This window comes from Crotalus tigris, unplaced genomic scaffold (assembly GCF_016545835.1).
Source record: "Crotalus tigris isolate CLP2741 ecotype Arizona unplaced genomic scaffold, ASM1654583v1 scf7180000018249.312955, whole genome shotgun sequence".
Classification (NCBI taxonomy): Eukaryota; Metazoa; Chordata; class Lepidosauria; order Squamata; family Viperidae; genus Crotalus; species Crotalus tigris.
This window is the reverse complement of record NW_024096905.1, coordinates 208,279-225,330: the sequence shown is the minus strand read 5'-3', so window position 1 is coordinate 225,330 and position 17,052 is coordinate 208,279. Positions and strand designations below refer to the sequence as shown.

Genomic DNA, 17,052 nt, shown 5'->3' with positions numbered 1-17,052 from the left:
ATAATTGCAATTCTAGCAGTGGGCATATTATTTAATGTTTTTTTCTCATTCAGAAGTGATGTTTATTTCTAAGATTCTTTAAATAAAATATAATTAAACTTTCATAAACTTTAGTAAATGCCATTTAATTCATGTCTTTCCAATTCACCTAACTTTGATCAAAATCTAGTCTAACTATTTTTATTACTTTTAAAAATAAAAAAAGATAAACAACCTAATTAATTTTTGTAGATATCTAGGTTATTCACAGTCACCGAAGAGTAACTCATACAGGTGAATAGTATATTCATCAGCTTTTTGCAAAAAAGAGTTCAGTGCATTGCTTAATGTGTCAGGCAAAGATAACAGAGTGAGCAACTTATTATGCATCAGAGGCCATAAAAAACTGATAATATATGTATATATATATATATTCCAGGTGGGGATAAAAAGGCATCTGTCTTTCTGGCCTTGACAATCAAATTAAGTAATTGATTGACAGAATGTTGGCACCAGTTTTGGAAGAATCGATCAGCCTCAACTCAAGGTATGGAAGTTTGTGAAATGTGAAGATATATAACAGGATTTCATTTACAGTGTTAATTAGACTTCACTGCCACACAAGAATATATATTAAATGAACAAAATGGAATTAAGAGTCTTTTTAAAATGGAAAGTGGCATCATAAAAACCAAAATTTGTTTTAATGTACCGAAATGCTATTTTGATCAAATCTGTAATTCGACTTTTACTAAATTAAAAAAATTAATTTAGTTTCCACTGGATAAACATAAGCCCTTGATATAAAAACATGATAAATGTTGGTATCTATAGAGTTCTGATTGGATTAGAATTACGTTATGAAACAGTGAATTAAAAAGATAATGTCTAGGAAGACATATTGGCAAAAAAACCAAGCTTCAGATTGTATAAATCCATATTCTCCAATCTGGTTTTCTAGAATGCAATTTTCTTGATTCTTTGCAAGGGAAAACAACAGACTGGAAATAATCATTTAATATATCTGGAAATTCTGAAAATAGTCATTTAACATATCTGGATTTTCCTAGACTTGGTAAGATTGCTTTAAGGTAGAGGAGATATAAAATAAATTCTTCAGGCAGGAGAGATGGATTTCTTTCATCATTCTCAAACATGGAATGGTATCAATAATCGCTTGAAGTCTAGATGTAAATGAAATGTAAGATAATGAATGAAGGAATATAAAGTTTGAAGGGACATTTTAGCCATCAGATCCAGCCCTGCTGAGAACTGAGGTAACTTGTTGATATATGAAGATAGCTGAAGAAATTAATTTCTCAGCCAGCTTGTCAACAATGGTCATCCACACTCCCCATTTGAAGAACGTGTCGCTGTTTGATATACCATTCAATTAGATCTGCATACAATTTGGATGGAAAAGCACCAAAAAATAACAAGGCTGTAGGCTAGACCAATAATAGTCCCTGTTCTGGCTTATCTGCTTCCTTCCAGGATCCAAGGAACCCAGATTATTATCTTTAGTTTTCATAGACTTATATGGATACCCATTAATGTCCCAAGTCTTAGGATTAGGTCAAGTCCTCAGAAAAAAAGATCTCAGGTGGCAAAGTGCTCAGAGGACAGGTGCCATTTTAGAAACGACAGGTTTAAAAAAAACATGGCTTTTTTTTAACTGTAGGGTCTCTGCCAGATTAAATAGGCAGGGTCAGCAGTCCTTCAGGTATCCTGACTCCATGCCATAAGGATCACCTTGGCTGATCTCTAGGTATTCTTGGTTAATGCCAGATGCACACCAGGCCCCATCTATCCATGATTATTGGATAGTGGATGAACTTGCTGATCTGTTTGAGGAAAGAGAGGCATGTTGACCTGTTTAAGATTTTTCCTACCAAATTCCAGATCCTGAAACATAGCTGGGGAAAAGGAATGGCAATAATCTTTATGGACCCTTAGTTCTGAAACTGACCAGCTATGAATGTTTATAGGTTAAGATTTGTTTTATTCTATTTTATTATTCCAATTTCAAGGGTGCTCTTCTCTGGGTAGGTTACAAATTAAAGAAACAAAGCATATAAAGGAAAACATAGTGAACCCCTCCCAAAAAAAACTAAGCTAAATTAGAATGGTCTCTAAAATCCACCCAATCCCAAGATCTGGGAAAACAGCCAAGCTCTTAGTAAATTGTATAATGTCATAAAGTCGGGAGCCAACAAACTAAGTTAAGCATAAAACTCCAGTTGGGACTGCTGTGGGTGTAGTGGTCCTTCAAGAATTCCTGAATGTAATAGCAATGCTGGTGTTGAAGTCCCTTAGCTTTCTGTTGCTAGAGGATTTTAATCCCTATGTCCTGGGTATGGGATAATACAGGTAGTCCTTGACTTACAACCATAATCGAGCCCAAAATTTCTGTTGCTAAGCAAAACAGTTGTTAAGTGAATCTTGCCCCATTTTATGACCTTTCTTTGTTGTTAAGTGAATCACTGTACTGCATTGTTAAGTGAATCGGCCACTGCAACTGTCATAAATATATGCCAGTTGCCAAGCATCTGAATTTTTAACCTGTGACTGAGGGGATGCAACAGTCATAGTGTGAAAACAGTTGTGTCACTTTTTTCAGTGATGTTGTAACTTTGCATGTTCACTAAATGGTAATGAAACAAATGGTTGTAAGTTGAGAACTACCTGTATAGTGCTTGGGCTTGATGGTCTTGGGTCCAGCATATCCAAAGGCTTTTCATTACAAGAGAGTAATTGTACATAGTACTTGAAATGCATTTGTGAATAATATATTGGTGACAATTTAGTGCATGCTTTAGTTAAGCATGAACCATTTACTTTTAATAAAGTAACAAAGAAATAAAAACATGTACTTTTAATAAAGAATGATAACGTTATTAGCAATTTTGAAATCTTTTGAAACGTTGTGATTTTAGAAGTAAACACAAAATTGCATCAACATTTGTATGAATGGACATTTATCTCCCATAGTCCAGCTAACCTTTTGAAACTGACCATTGTCATCAGTTAGGCCATCTTGTTACTATTCTTGGAAGATGTTTCTTGCCATATTTCTCCTTCATATAAGTTTGTAATTGGAATTACACTGAATTGTATTAGTCAGAAATATCATATGCACTCGTTTTAAATTGCTCTAAAACTCCAGGTTAAATGGAGGAAATCTCTGAAGATGGATCAGAGATGCCCAATGTTTCTCAGCTGACTGAGGAATTCTGGGAATTGAAGTCCATATATTGTAAAGTGGCCAAGATTGAGAAACACTGAACCAGTTTATTTCCAGTCCATGTTACTTGCTCGTTATTCATTCCCTAAATCCTTGTAATGCACATACATTCATTTAACCCCACACTTAAATTATTTCAATATATTCAACTACAATACCAAAAGATAAGACTAGATACAAATTGGGAATCATTAATTCTTCCTCTAGATTTGAATTCTAGCCTAGATTTTTTGTAGACTTAATTGATATTGATACATCATAAATAATTATTTACTTCCTGGTAAATGTATATTTGAATCTCACCGCAGTTGCCCAAGCAAGCTAAATTGGAAAACTAGTTATTGGTCTTAAATTTCTAAAAATATCAAGAAAGTTCCTTGAGTATTACAACATTCTAACAAAGAAAAACTCCCCCCCCAATGTATTTCTTCTCTCTTCATTTGTCTAGTAAAGCAAATCAGTTAGTTAAAATAGATTGTCCATGAATTATTGAAACAGCTATTCTAATAGGTAGCCAGTAAAGAACGTTGAAAGCTGATTGGTAAGATTTATTCATTTGTTCCTCACTTTTGGATTGTGGTTGCCTTGTTAAAACACTTTATAAAGAACATTCTGACTGTTAGACAAGTTAAAGCTAGGTAAACTCACCGAGAAACAGTACATCACAGAATTAAATGATATAATTGCAGTTCCATAGGAATATTAGAAATTTTTCATAATGATTGTTTCCAGATGCTATCCATCATACCAGTATTGTGGTAACTTTAATTTTAAAACAGGGTAATTTTACAGTGATAATCAATATAAAGCTAAGATGATAGCACTGCATTTTAAAGTTAAGTATTCCGAACTTTCCAATTTCATTAGAAATATGGATAACAAGGTGATATTAGTTACAAATATATATTTTAAGTTTTGTCCTGAAAACTCGGAAGTTAATATGCGGTACTACTTCAATCTGTTTGCATATATGTGTAAGATTATAGATTGTTTATATTTGCCTGTTCCTCAAATTAAGATGAAAAATACTAGCCAAAAATCAATGCATCCTTTAGAACTGAGTCATTGATTACCACAATCTTGATGTATTCCTACAATTTGTGCTGACATTTGCAAATACCATGATTTAGGGGCACTGTTTTTCCAGTTAACTTAATGTGTAACTTAAAAGAAAAAGAAGAAGAACCTCTGTTTATGCTAAATAGGCATTGGAATCTCTATCTCCAGATATTTATGTTTCACAAAGTCACAGTTATTTAAATATTTATAAAATGAGAGTAGAGAGCAGCACTTTTGAAAAAGCAGTTAATAATGAACCAATATCAAGGGAGCCATCAGTATAACAGCAAAGTGCTTTGCAACTCCAATAACTTCACTTGTGCAGAAGCAGGCCATCAAATTTAATTAAAAGCAGTCAAAAATAAACTGAAAAATTGAACTGTAAAAGCCTATCCTTTGCCAGTAGCTGAAGGCAAAGAAAAAGGGAGCCTTGAAAGCAGTAATGAATTGATAAGCCTTACTGGCTGCAACTTGTAATTTGCCCGGCCAGATTTTAGTATCAGTTAAAGTAGATTAATAGAGCACGTACTGATTCTCTGTCTTAAATCCTTCTTTGTGGTCCTTCTTTTATAAACACCCAGGATAAATGGAAGCCCAAGCAGGTCAAAGTGTCCATTTATCTCCTGCCTTTCTTGCTTTTTCCAAATAATTCTGGCATTCACATTGGCAGAAATGCAGAGCAAAGGCTCCAGGACAATTTAAAGGCTGAAATAAACCTTTTTACTGGCTGGAATTTGCATTGGTGGAGATTTGCCTTAATGCAGTAGGGTTTGAAAAGGGCTGCAAAGGAAGCTTTTGACATCTCCATCTGCCACCAAGGACTGTCATTGTGAAATGAATAATAAGAAAGCTCATTTCTAATGTGATGGGGGCTAATACATTTATTGCTGCTTTAAATGATCAGATTAATGTGGATCTGTGCAAACTGTACCACAAGGACAAAAACAATTTACTCAAGATCATTTTATTTTATTTTTTTATAATAAAATTCTTTAATGAAGCTAAAGGTTCCCTGCTGTGACCTTATTATGTTTTCTAACATCAGTAGGAAACAGATTATGTTGAATTGAAAGCAAGCTCATGAAACAGCAGGAATTTTGCAAGGGAAGATCAATTACATATTTTCCCCCCCTCCAAATACTGAATGTGGAATCAGGACAGGGCTGAAGAAAAGTCTGCATACACTTGGTGTTAAAATGAACTGCATTGCCAAATGATGTCATAAGTCAAGTCAATCAACCTGTGTACTCCACTTAGCAGTGAAGAATTGCATTAAATAGTTGATTATAATGTAAGCAACATATGCCTTCTCAAAATAACTTGTTATTAATACTACTAATTTATCTCTGTAAAACTGAAAAGTTGATATAATGAAGAAGAAAGGTCAGCAAGCTGCAACTGATTTATTTCTTTTCCTGCTGTTAAATTCCCTCCTGCATTAAAACTGATTAAAGGTTTTCAAAACAATTCAGTTTTTGCCTTTTAGGCTGACTATGATCAACAACTGAAACTGTGAATTTAAAAAAAAAATGCAAATTCTCATCAACTTTCAGCTTTATATGACAGAAAGCATCAGCTTATGCAGTTTTAATTTCACAAAGTAAGCATTGTAAGGAAACTCAGTTTTTATCAGCTCGTTCACATGGTACATGAAAGAAGTATGGTATTATTTAAATTGGAGGACATCTATAAAGATCTCAAATGAAATAATTTAAAATATAGAGTCTGAATCTTATTTATTTAGGAGCACTCTGACTCTCCCCACAGGTGTCATACACACCCAGAAATCAGCTTTGACCTTTTCTGTGTTGCTAGTTTGGCAATGTTTACAAGAAGTTTTTGTTCTAAAGATATCTGACTAATTCAAGGCAAATGTCTTTCCAAATCTGATTCCATCTGGATTTGTTAGGATACAATTCCCAAAATTTTTGGCCAATTTTGACAATTCACTATACTGGCTAAGAATTCTGAAGTTGGTTATCTGGACAGTGCTGGTCTGAAAAATATTAATATTTAAATACATAAAACAACAACAACCCTGAAATATTTATAAACAGAAGGAGTTACCTGGACCAGGAAAACTAAATATCAAATTCTTGCTTAAGCACAGGATTCAGTGGTTGACTTTAGGCCAGTCAGGGATATATGTGCAATACATAAATAATATACACCAAAATGTCTATCCAAGTTTGTCCTGCTCTTTTGTGCAGAGGGCTGGAGGCTTCTTTCTATGGTGAAGAAAGAGCAGTTTCCATTTATTCCCTGTTTTGATAAGTTGTCTTCCTTTTATCAGTGTGAGCAATAATTCTACTCCTTATTAGAATAATGATGTCACTTAAGGATTCGGCTCCAAGCCAGAGAAACCATTTTTTTCCAAACAAATTCATAAGACCAAATTCATATCTTAAAAGCCTTGATAACAAATGTGGTTGTCAAAGATCATTTATAGTGTGAGAGTGTTAGCTAAGAAATTACATGCCCGCTCCCAAGGTTTTCTACTGTATATTTATATCTGATATATTATGAATAGGTTCATTTTGAATTCTTTCTGCTGTTGAACACAATCTGGGCACTGCAAGAAATACTATGGACCTACTACATGTTTCAGGATTCATTTGGGATTAGGCTATCTACAAGTAGGCATGGTGGCACAGTGGTTAGAATGTAGTATTGCAGGCTAATTCTGCCAACTGCAAGCAGTTCGATTCTCACCTGCTCAAGGTTGTCTCAGCCTTCTAGCCTTCTGAAGTAAGTAAAATGAGAACCCAGATTGTTGGAGGCAATATGCTGACTCTGTAAAACCGCTTAGAGAGGGCTGTAAAGCACTGTGAAGCAGTATATAAGTCTAAGTGCTATTGCTATTGCTAAGTAGGGCACTAGAGGTTCACTAACTATCACATTTTCATCCCATTGTTCCCCATCTTAGTTTAGAGCAATATGTATAATCATCTGTCTATCAATCTTAAATTGAAATTATTCAAAATAGGCATCACATTAGTTTTCACCACTAATGGGTTATGTTTAGAGATACCACATGGCTGTAGCAAATGCTTATTTATCTTTCTCTATGTGAGACTATAAAGAAAAACTTGCATTGTGCATTACAAATTATTTTTTGAAAATATTCCAGCCGGTAGCATAATCTGTAGGTGAGGTTTGCCATTGCTGTAGCATTCTTTATACCAAACCCACTGTACATACTATTTCTACAGAGGTTTGTGTTCTAAAACTGAAAATAGAAAGTACTAGTATTTAATATATAGTATTTAAGGCCTAGGGCAGGGGTTGGCAACCTTGGTTCTTTTATGACTCTTGTATTTCAACTCTCAGAATTCCTGAGCCAGTTGGCTCAGGAATTCTGGGAGTTGAAGTCCACGAGTCTTAAAAGAGCCAAGGTTGCCTACCCTGGCCTAGGAAGATCCAAGGTTAAATATACAGTCAGTAACAGAAACCTACAGAATGACTTGGGTCAATTGCTCTCTTAATACAATCTATTTCATAGGGTTCTTATAGCGAAAATTATTCTTTCACGAGAGCTTGTTCCTCTTATATTTAATCCAATTGTTGCTAAAAATATTTCAGTCTTTAAAAAAATTCTGTACATGTTCTAACACATTCAACATTCAAAGTTTGGATAATACATTATTGTATGTATTGTATCCGGTTCTAAGCAGTACAGATTAAGCATTTTTGTAATCAATTCGGTGGACAGCATTTGGTCTCTAGAATGATTTCTTATTGCAGTAATACATTGTACTGTTTAAACAGGGTTTCCAACTGTTTGACTAAGTTGAACCCAACAGGAAGAAAGGTAATTAATTATTGTTGTGACTGGCAGTAGAATCGAACATTACATTCAAAATCAATTGTCATCTAAAAGAAATCACTATAGTGTATTGGGTTCTCAATATAATGTACAGAATCATTGTCATGTACTCTGAATTTATGGCCTGGTAGATTATTTATATTGTATTTCCATTAACAGTTGCTAGCTATAGGAAGGCAAAGCCCATAGCATGATGGTACCAGGAAAAGGAATAACTGTTCCAGCTTTATTGGGAATAATTGCTAATTATTAATTAATTAATTCTGCATGGGAAGAGCATGATATGAAATGTGTTCGAAGTAACAAACCAAGTCAACTTTATTTTGCCAGAGAACAATTTAAAATATATTTAAAACAATTTAAAATAGATTAATAGATTAAGGCATTTATTGTTTTAGTTCATTAAAACACTAAAACCTCCACAAAATAAATATCCTTAAATATAAACAGCATCCACGATGATTAATTTGCTAATAGTGAAGCCAAGTAGCGTGAAGCCTCTTCATGCATTTCCAGTCCCAAGCCTGGATACATAGTCAAGTTTTTAGAGCTTTCATAGAAGCTAAAAAGGTTGAGGCCATTCTAATTCTCTGAGGGGAATGCTGACTGGGGAATTCATCTTGAACTATTTCATGAACTATTTTTTAATCTCATATTTGGAAATCTGCTCAAAAGCAAACAATGTATGAAATATAAGCTGGTATGAATGTCATTTTAAACTAGGATGTATCCGCTCCAGATTTGAAGCAAAAACTCCAATGTCCCAGTAGAGCAGCACAAGTTTAAAAATTGGAATTATTATCCAACTGATTTAACCAATAGTCTACATATTTTTAAGTAGTCCTAAAAAGATTTCATATACCAAAACTATGAATACTGAAGTTAACAATCGAAGGCTGTGATTCAATCCACAATTTATGCTGAAAAACTTAACAGTTAACAATTGAATCTCACCATTTGTTAATAGACTTTGCCAGTGTTATATTCTTTTTTGATATTCTAAGTGGATTTGCCCCCTAGAGGGCTTTTCCCAGGTATTTTACCAGAAAAAATAGGTAAGACAGGTGTGGAAAGTCAGTGCCCTCCTAAGCATATCCAAGGACTGCAAATCCATTGCAGTTTCCATTACGTTCTCTGAATTCATGCAGAACTAACCGTAACCCTAAGTCAGCACCTTCGTCATCTGTTCCAAATCTGTTGGGGATGTCCATTTTGCTCTCTGAATTCATGAAGACCTAACCTAATCTTAAATGGATTTGGCCGCCAATGGGATTTTCCTATGTATTTCAATACTAAACATAGAAAAGGCAGACTGAGAAAGTCAGTGTTCTCCCATGTACACCCAATTGACATCGCCAACAGATTCGTAATGGATCGGTATGCTTAGGAGAATGCTGGCTTTTCCATCCTGTGTCATCTAGATTTCCAGGTAAAATACATGGGAAAATCCCATTGGTAGGCAAATACACTTAGGGTTAGGTCTCCATGAATTTGAAAGAAGCAAAGGAGACATCACAATAGTTTCGGAGTGCATCTGTATGCTTACAGTAGATGGGTGTTGACTTTTTGAAACTGGCTCTCAGTTTCCAGGTAAAATACATGGGAAAATCTGATTTGGGATCACATCCACTTTGGCTTAGGGTTAGATCTGAGTGAATTTGTAGGGGAAAATTAGCACCGTTAATGTATTTGCAGCATTTGGGCATGCTTAAGAGGGCACTGACTTTTTGAGTCTGCCTTTTCTATGTTTTCTGCTAAAATACATGGGAAAATCCTGCATTTAGCTACTGAAATTCACATTTCAGACCACTTCCATCTACCTAGTTTTAAGTTCTGTTTTCTCCAAGTTCTCAGACACCTTAAGTAGTTTAAATGAAGTAGCAGCATTAATTTCTTCACATTGCTGCAATGTATCTCTTCATATATCTGTGAAGATTCTCACTCATCCAGGTCATATTTGTCTTCAAGGTGCTTTTTCAAAGGCAGTTGGACTATTTATTCTTAAGGAAGAAGACATTTTTCTTCTCATCTAAGAAGCTTCATCAGTTCTGATGGTGAGGGGATGGAAAGGTAGGTATTGACAGTTGAGAGTGGATGGTGGTGGTGGGTGGAATGGAAGGATTGTATCACCCTGCCTTGACAGAGGGGGAGACATCAGTCTCTCCAGTCTACAATGCAGCCCTTTCAGCAGCTCCAAGAAGATTCCACAACCAATTGCACTCTGATTCAGGTGACCTTGAGGGCACAGATAAACCCCCAAGTGGCCTCAACAGCTCTCAGAGAGAGTGCTAACAACCAGATGACTGCAAGAAATACAATCCTTCCATTCCCTCCACCCATCCACCCATCATCCTATCAGAACCTATCCTTCCATTCCCCCCACCATTCACTCTGAACTCTCAATACCTATCTCTACCCACCATCAGAACTGATGAAGCTTCTTGGATGAGAAGCAAAATGTTTTTTTCTTCTTCTTTCTTAAGGAAGAAGTCCAATTTCCTTTTGAAAAAACATCTTTGAGATCTCTTCACACGTATCTTCCTTTTCTCCTCCACTTGCCAATGCTTCAGTCTTCTTAATCATATTTGTCCCAGGAAATGTGTTAGGTTTAGTGAGTTTATGTCAAACTCTTCAGTAACAAGTGTCTTCTTATTATCAGAACATAATGTGGCAGCCTATTCTTAATATTGGCTTGCTTTAGCCAGTTTGGATACATGCTAGGGCTTTTGATGTGCTTTTATTGATTCCCGATCTTCTATTTACTAAAATAGGGCATTTATGCTCTGTGGTCTCACAAGAGAAAGACAGAAAGCTGATCATAATAGTCATATCTGGACTTCTTCTCCTTCTTCCCACCCTCAGCAGCAACACCATCACCACCATCAATTATCATCATCCTTATCTTGAGAACTACTGGGGTGTTTCTTTTTGGGGTTGTGTGTGTCAGTTTGCTGAATAGTTGTACTTACTTCTTACCTGTGAAATGCTTTGTTATTTTTTCCTGGATAAGTTTCCAATAAGTTTTTGCTTATTGGAAACTCTCTCTTCCCAAGTATTGCATATTTGAATTGTTGGTTTCTTATCTTGTCAAGGACTCTGATCACGGTAACTATTGCTTTCACCCATCATTAGCTTCCCAATTCATGCATTATTATATGAAGAATCATGTATAATCACATATATAAATAGGTTCTCTACATGAATGTATGACATGTTTCATACATAAAATTCACATTAGAAGAGAAATTCCATTATCCGATGAGTGGACTTTTAGTTTAAGAGTATTTCAAATTCAGAGGTTTTTATCTTTGTGTTAAGCCTCTTTTTATGTTGTGAAATATATATGAGAGCTTTATGAATTTTCATGCATAAATGAGAAAACAGCATAGAATGAACTTATGGCTGGAAAAGTGAAAAAGTGAACAAATGCAGATATCCTTATTTTTGTCTTCTTAGCTCTTACCTCTGTTTAAGATTCTGCCTTTCCATGCAGAATCATGCTCATTACTCCTGAGAAGTACTCACAATTTGTCTTTATACCATTTCTTCAGAGTCCAATTTAGGAGTCTTTAATGTATTAGTACATGGCAAATAAGGTGAAAACCCTGCAGCCTAAGGTCAAGAAAAGTTCAGGCTATTGTTATAAATTGAAAGATGCCATCATAGAAGAAGAATTTGGGAATATAAGTCCATGATTGCAACAAAGCTCAATATGTAGTATTAAAAATTATTAGGTTGATTGAAACTTATTTTTTATTGCAGACCATTAAATTGCAGTAATGCAACCTCAGATGAATTTACTGAAGTCCTGTTAACATTTGCATGGATGCCCAATCTTTGTATCCTGGTGTTTGATGATGAGTATCTGATGACTGGATGCCTTGTCCCATTTATTTATTTAAAAGATTTACATGACTGCCCATCTTAGAGCAAACCTCTGGGACAGCATGCAACAAAATTAAGCCACAAACTCAAGAAAAAAACACATAAAAACAATACTAAAACAAAACCAGCATTTCAACCAATTGTAGGCTCACGTCATAAACTACCCCAGTGCTGGGAGAAGAGCCAGCTCTTTATGGCTGAATCTCCCTCTAAATGTTTCTCACAATGCCATTGTGATTTTCTGTTGTGACCACCATTTTGTGAGATGTGGCCAGATATCAAAGCTTTCTTCTAATATCATTTTTTTTTTTTTTTAGATTTAGTAATTTGCCAAATGGTCTCGTACTAATCTTGATTTGCAGTAACATCTAGGGTCTAGTTTTTTTCCTTTTTGTTCAATCATGGCTTATTCTTCAAGACTGCTTAGGCAAGTCTCTTCAGCGTTCTTGGAAGTGGTTTGCCATTGCCTACTTCCTAGGGCCGAGAGAGAGCGACTGGCCCAAAGTCACCCAGCTGACCTAATGCATAAGGCTGGCCTAGAACTCCCAGTCTCCCTGTTTCTAGCCTGATGCCTTAACCACTACACTGAACTTATTATTTTTGCTTTTTTTAGATATATTTAAAAACTTATATGTGACTATCTTGCTCAATTCGCTGGTTTCTCTGTCTTTCTCTCCCTCTCTCCTTCCCTCTATCTCTCCTAAAATCGAGTTCAATTGGTTGAGTAACTTTTATTCTTTGGGGTATTTGGACAGAATTTATTCCTTTCATTGTTTATATTTCTTTCATAGTTTCTTGTGACATTGGTAAAATTCACAAGAAAGTTGTGTTTTATAGAGCCTGACAGCAAATAATATAAAGAATCAAATAAAACATATCACTCAGTTAATTTAGTCCATTCAAACTAAAGGCATCCTTGTGGGAACAGCAGCATGAAGTGCTTAGTAGCTAACACTGCTTATGTTTCCCAGTTTCACATTGTTTGTTCAAAGGAAAACAAGAAAAAACAGAAAAAGAGAGAGAAAATAGGGGCAAAATAGTGTTGACTAGCCAGCAAGTAAATCAAGGCAGGAAAGTCATGGATGATCTACAAAGGAAAAACATTAATATCAGTTCCTAAAACAGAACATGATCAAAGTTAGCCCACATCCTGTTCACTTTGGGAACAGAGCAGCAACATTGGTGGATGGTGTGTTGTTTTTCTCTGTGAAACATTTCATGTAGCTGCATCATCTTTTACCTGACATATTATCATGAAGACTAAACCTCTGGTCCCAGTGACCAACCTAGACTGGATAGCAATGGCAATAGCATTAGACTTACATATCACTTCATAGTGCTTTACAGCCCTCTAAGCCAGTGGTGGCGAACCTATGGCATGGGTGCAGAGGCGGCACTCGGATCCCTCTCTGTGGGCACATGTGCCGTTGCCCCAGCCTTGCCTCCCCCCCACAACCTCTTCCTCACCAGCAGTCCCCCTGGAGGAGAGTCATCCCCATGCATGGCCCACGCGGAGCAGTGCAGCCAAGGACGTGGCAGCCAGACAGCATGGACAAGACTCTGCCCTCACGCCCCATCACGCACAGTTGATGCTGCAAGGCATGGGCAGAGGGCGTGGCTGCCATGGCGCTACTGGGCGATCTGCGGCAGGCCCTGGAGGCGGTGAGTGGCCCTGCGGGCAGGCAGAGTGGGGGCAGGGCAGGGGTGGGGCAGGTGGTGGATTGGAGGTGGGGCCAGTTTTGGGGCATCGGTCTCTAAAAGGTTTGCCATCACTGCTCTAAGTGGTTTACAGAGTCAGCCTATTGCCCCCAACAGTCTGGGTCCTCATTTTACCAACCTCGGAAGGAATCAATTTTGAACTGGTCAGGATCAAACTGCTGGCAGTCAGTAGAGTTAGCCTGCAATGCTGCATTCTAACCACTGCGCGACCATGGCTCTCAATGAATCCTGAAACATTATCCTGGGACATGTCTATTTGCCTTCATTCATAAAACAAAAACAACAATAGAAAGTAATAGCTTAAAGCATTTAAGATGGCACTCCCTATTTGGCTAGGATATCTATAATTATGCACAGTTGGCACACAGAGATAAAAGAGCATCTAACCCAATCACTCCTGTCATTCATGCAGATATAAGAAATATTAGCTCTAAAAACTTCACAAATATTGCAATGGGATAGAATGGGCAAAAGATTTAGAAGAACATCACGATGGAATTACATGTAATCTGATCATATGTTCTGAATAGGAAATAAGTCCCATATTACTCACAGAATTTATGCCAGCTAATTATGCACAGAACAAGTGGCTTATGTGTGTTTTTAAAAAATGACTGTGTGCATCTAAAATGCAATCGGTAATCCGCTTGTATTCAAAAGCTGATAATCAAAAGTACATGATGTGGTGCCTACTTCAATGAATATAAATATGAGTATAAACAAATGGTATTTCATAAAACCCTCAAAATCTGAATTTATTATAGTGTGGCATAATTTATTTCTGCACATGCTCCCTTTTTATCTTCACAATCACCCAAGTTAGGTTAACCTGGTCAACAGTAACTCATCTAAAACATTTAATAAAGTCCATGGTTAAGTAGAAAGGTAAATTGGATGTCTCTGTCATCAATATTATAACCAGTAACTCATTTAATTTAGCCATTTAATAAATAAACATGTTGATTTTCTATCCTTTCCCATAGCTGCAGCATAATATAGAAAGTTATTTTCCAGAAAATTTATTCCAAAATATCTTTTTTTTTTTTTTTTTGAAGAATGATTGCTATGCAATAGAACTGTTCCTCCTTCTATTGGTTTGCAGTTCTGTCTCTATTTCTGTCATCCAATCAATATTGGTGAATGTTTCCCAAGATAAGAGGTGGGGAGAAATGTTCAGTTGAGAAATAAATGCTTCTGTGGATTTATTCAGAGATTTTTAAAAACAGGATTTATAAGCCTTTAAAGTGCTTGAATTACCAAATACTGCATTTTTATAATACGCAGGACTCTTTTAATCCACCACTGTGTTCTGGATTTTTGCACAGTATCTTTGAGATAATGACATGATTCTACATTTGCATTTGCAACATATTAAAACATAATGCATATCCGATGAGGAGGTCATGATATATTTTTAATTTAATGCTACAGTACTTTTGGTAGTACTTTTGTCATTTATTAGCATGCCTGTTTACCACAAAATGCATCCTTCTGCAAAATAAATAAATACATTGAAATGTTATCCATGTTGGTTCTCAAAGAGAATGTGGAGGAAAGGAAAATGTGCACTTTTCCTTCAAAAATGCAAATATGCACTTAAAAGACATTAATCATCGTGTTATTCGTCCATAGCAGAATTTTATTAGCAACACCGGTGCTAAGCGCACATTTGACAGACATGCCTTAACAGGTAGAAATCTGCCTGTCTTATTTAATTATGATAAGCAATGAACGTGCATCAGCATCAAAAATTGAAAAAACAGAAGCTAAGTTTTTGGTTTTTTTTTATTTTAAACTCAGCTCCTAGAGAATCCTGTTAATTCAAATCTCTAGTCTAGCAAATTCTTTTCCAGGATGACTAAGAAGATACTAAATGCAAAGAGCTAATTTCATTGCCATTCCCAAGGAATTAATATTTAAAGGTTCAAAGACAAACATGTACAAGTAGTTCTCAACTTACAACAGTTCTTTTAGTGACCGTACAAAGTTACAATGGCACTGAAAAATGTGACTTATGACCACTTTTCAAAGTTACGACCTTCAGATTGCTTGGCTGCTGGTTCATACTTATGACTGTTGCTGTGTCCCAAGGTCATGTTATCACCTTTTTCAACCTTCTGACAAGCAAACTCAATGGGGAAGCCAGATTCCTTAACAACTGGGTTACTAACTTATCAACTGCAATGATTCACTTAACAACTGTGGTAAGAAAGGTCATAAAATGGAGCAAAACATACTTAATAAATGTCTCATTTAACAACAGAAATTTTGGGCTCGATTGTGGACGTAAATCAAGGACTATTTGTAACTATGTCTGTTAGATAGATCAGAGTTTTTCAAACAGTTTTCTCCAGGGTTCCACAATGATGTAATGGAATTATGTCTATATCAGGGGTGTCAAACTTGCAACGTCATGTGCCGTGTTATGACATATCACAACGTTTTTGCCATTTCCGGCAATGGGGTGGGCACGGTTTTTCTATGAAGCATCCAGACCATGGGCCGGCAGTTTGACATCCCTGGTCTATATGGATGGGTGGATGGATGGACAGCCAGATTTTCTATAAAATTTTGAGGACAGAAAACGAATTACTTTGAAACCGAAATCCGTGGTGCATATTTCTTCATATTTCCTTGTGATTTGCAGTTTATGTTTATGCAATATTGATTTATTGTAGCGCTTTGTAGTTTGTTTCTACAGCATTTATCCATTTATTTATTAAATGCATACAGCTCTTTTGTGTTATTCAGCTTTTTTCGTGAAACAGTTTCGTATTATAATGTGTTATCTTTTGAGGCCTGTTTTAAATTTATTAATTTCTGCCCTTCTGTTCCTTATAGATTTCAGAAAGTGAAGAATAGGAGATGAGCTATTCACAAGAAAAGTAATTCTCCTGGCAGATAATAAAAGTAACTCCAGTTTAGAGTCTTTGACAATTTTGTTTCTTTTTCTAATAGATTCCAGTTAATTGACTTCAGCAATTAAACTTATTTTACTATTTTGATCTGTTTTTGAATCATACTCCGTTCTTTCTCCAACTCCCACACGTAAACATATGTAAATGTAAAAAATTCATTACCCAACCAACATAGCCAAACTTTGAACTCAAAAGGAATGTGTGGTAGTAGCAGATAGTAGCAGTAACATAGATTTTTAAAAAATGAGCAAAATAAGCTTCACTAAACGCACATTAATAGAAAGGATATATTGTGCTAGTCATATACATTGTTATTTTTAAATTTCAATAAGTTTTATCAGTTTTATCAAAGCATCATATTTTATTCATACACAATTACTTTTGTGAAAGTCAGAATATTGATTTCTGCAATATTCAGAAAA

General features: G+C 35.7%; 1 long non-coding RNA gene across 1 annotated transcript in view; it reads left to right on the top strand.

The window, feature by feature from the left end:
- Positions 1 to 417: 417 nt before the first annotated feature.
- Positions 418 to 17,052, top strand: part of LOC120310649 — a 149,242-nt gene continuing 132,607 nt past the window's right edge. Inside the window, exon 1 of the long non-coding RNA XR_005557419.1 lies at positions 418 to 526. This is a non-coding gene — a long non-coding RNA (uncharacterized LOC120310649). The remainder of the gene's footprint in view (positions 527 to 17,052) is intronic.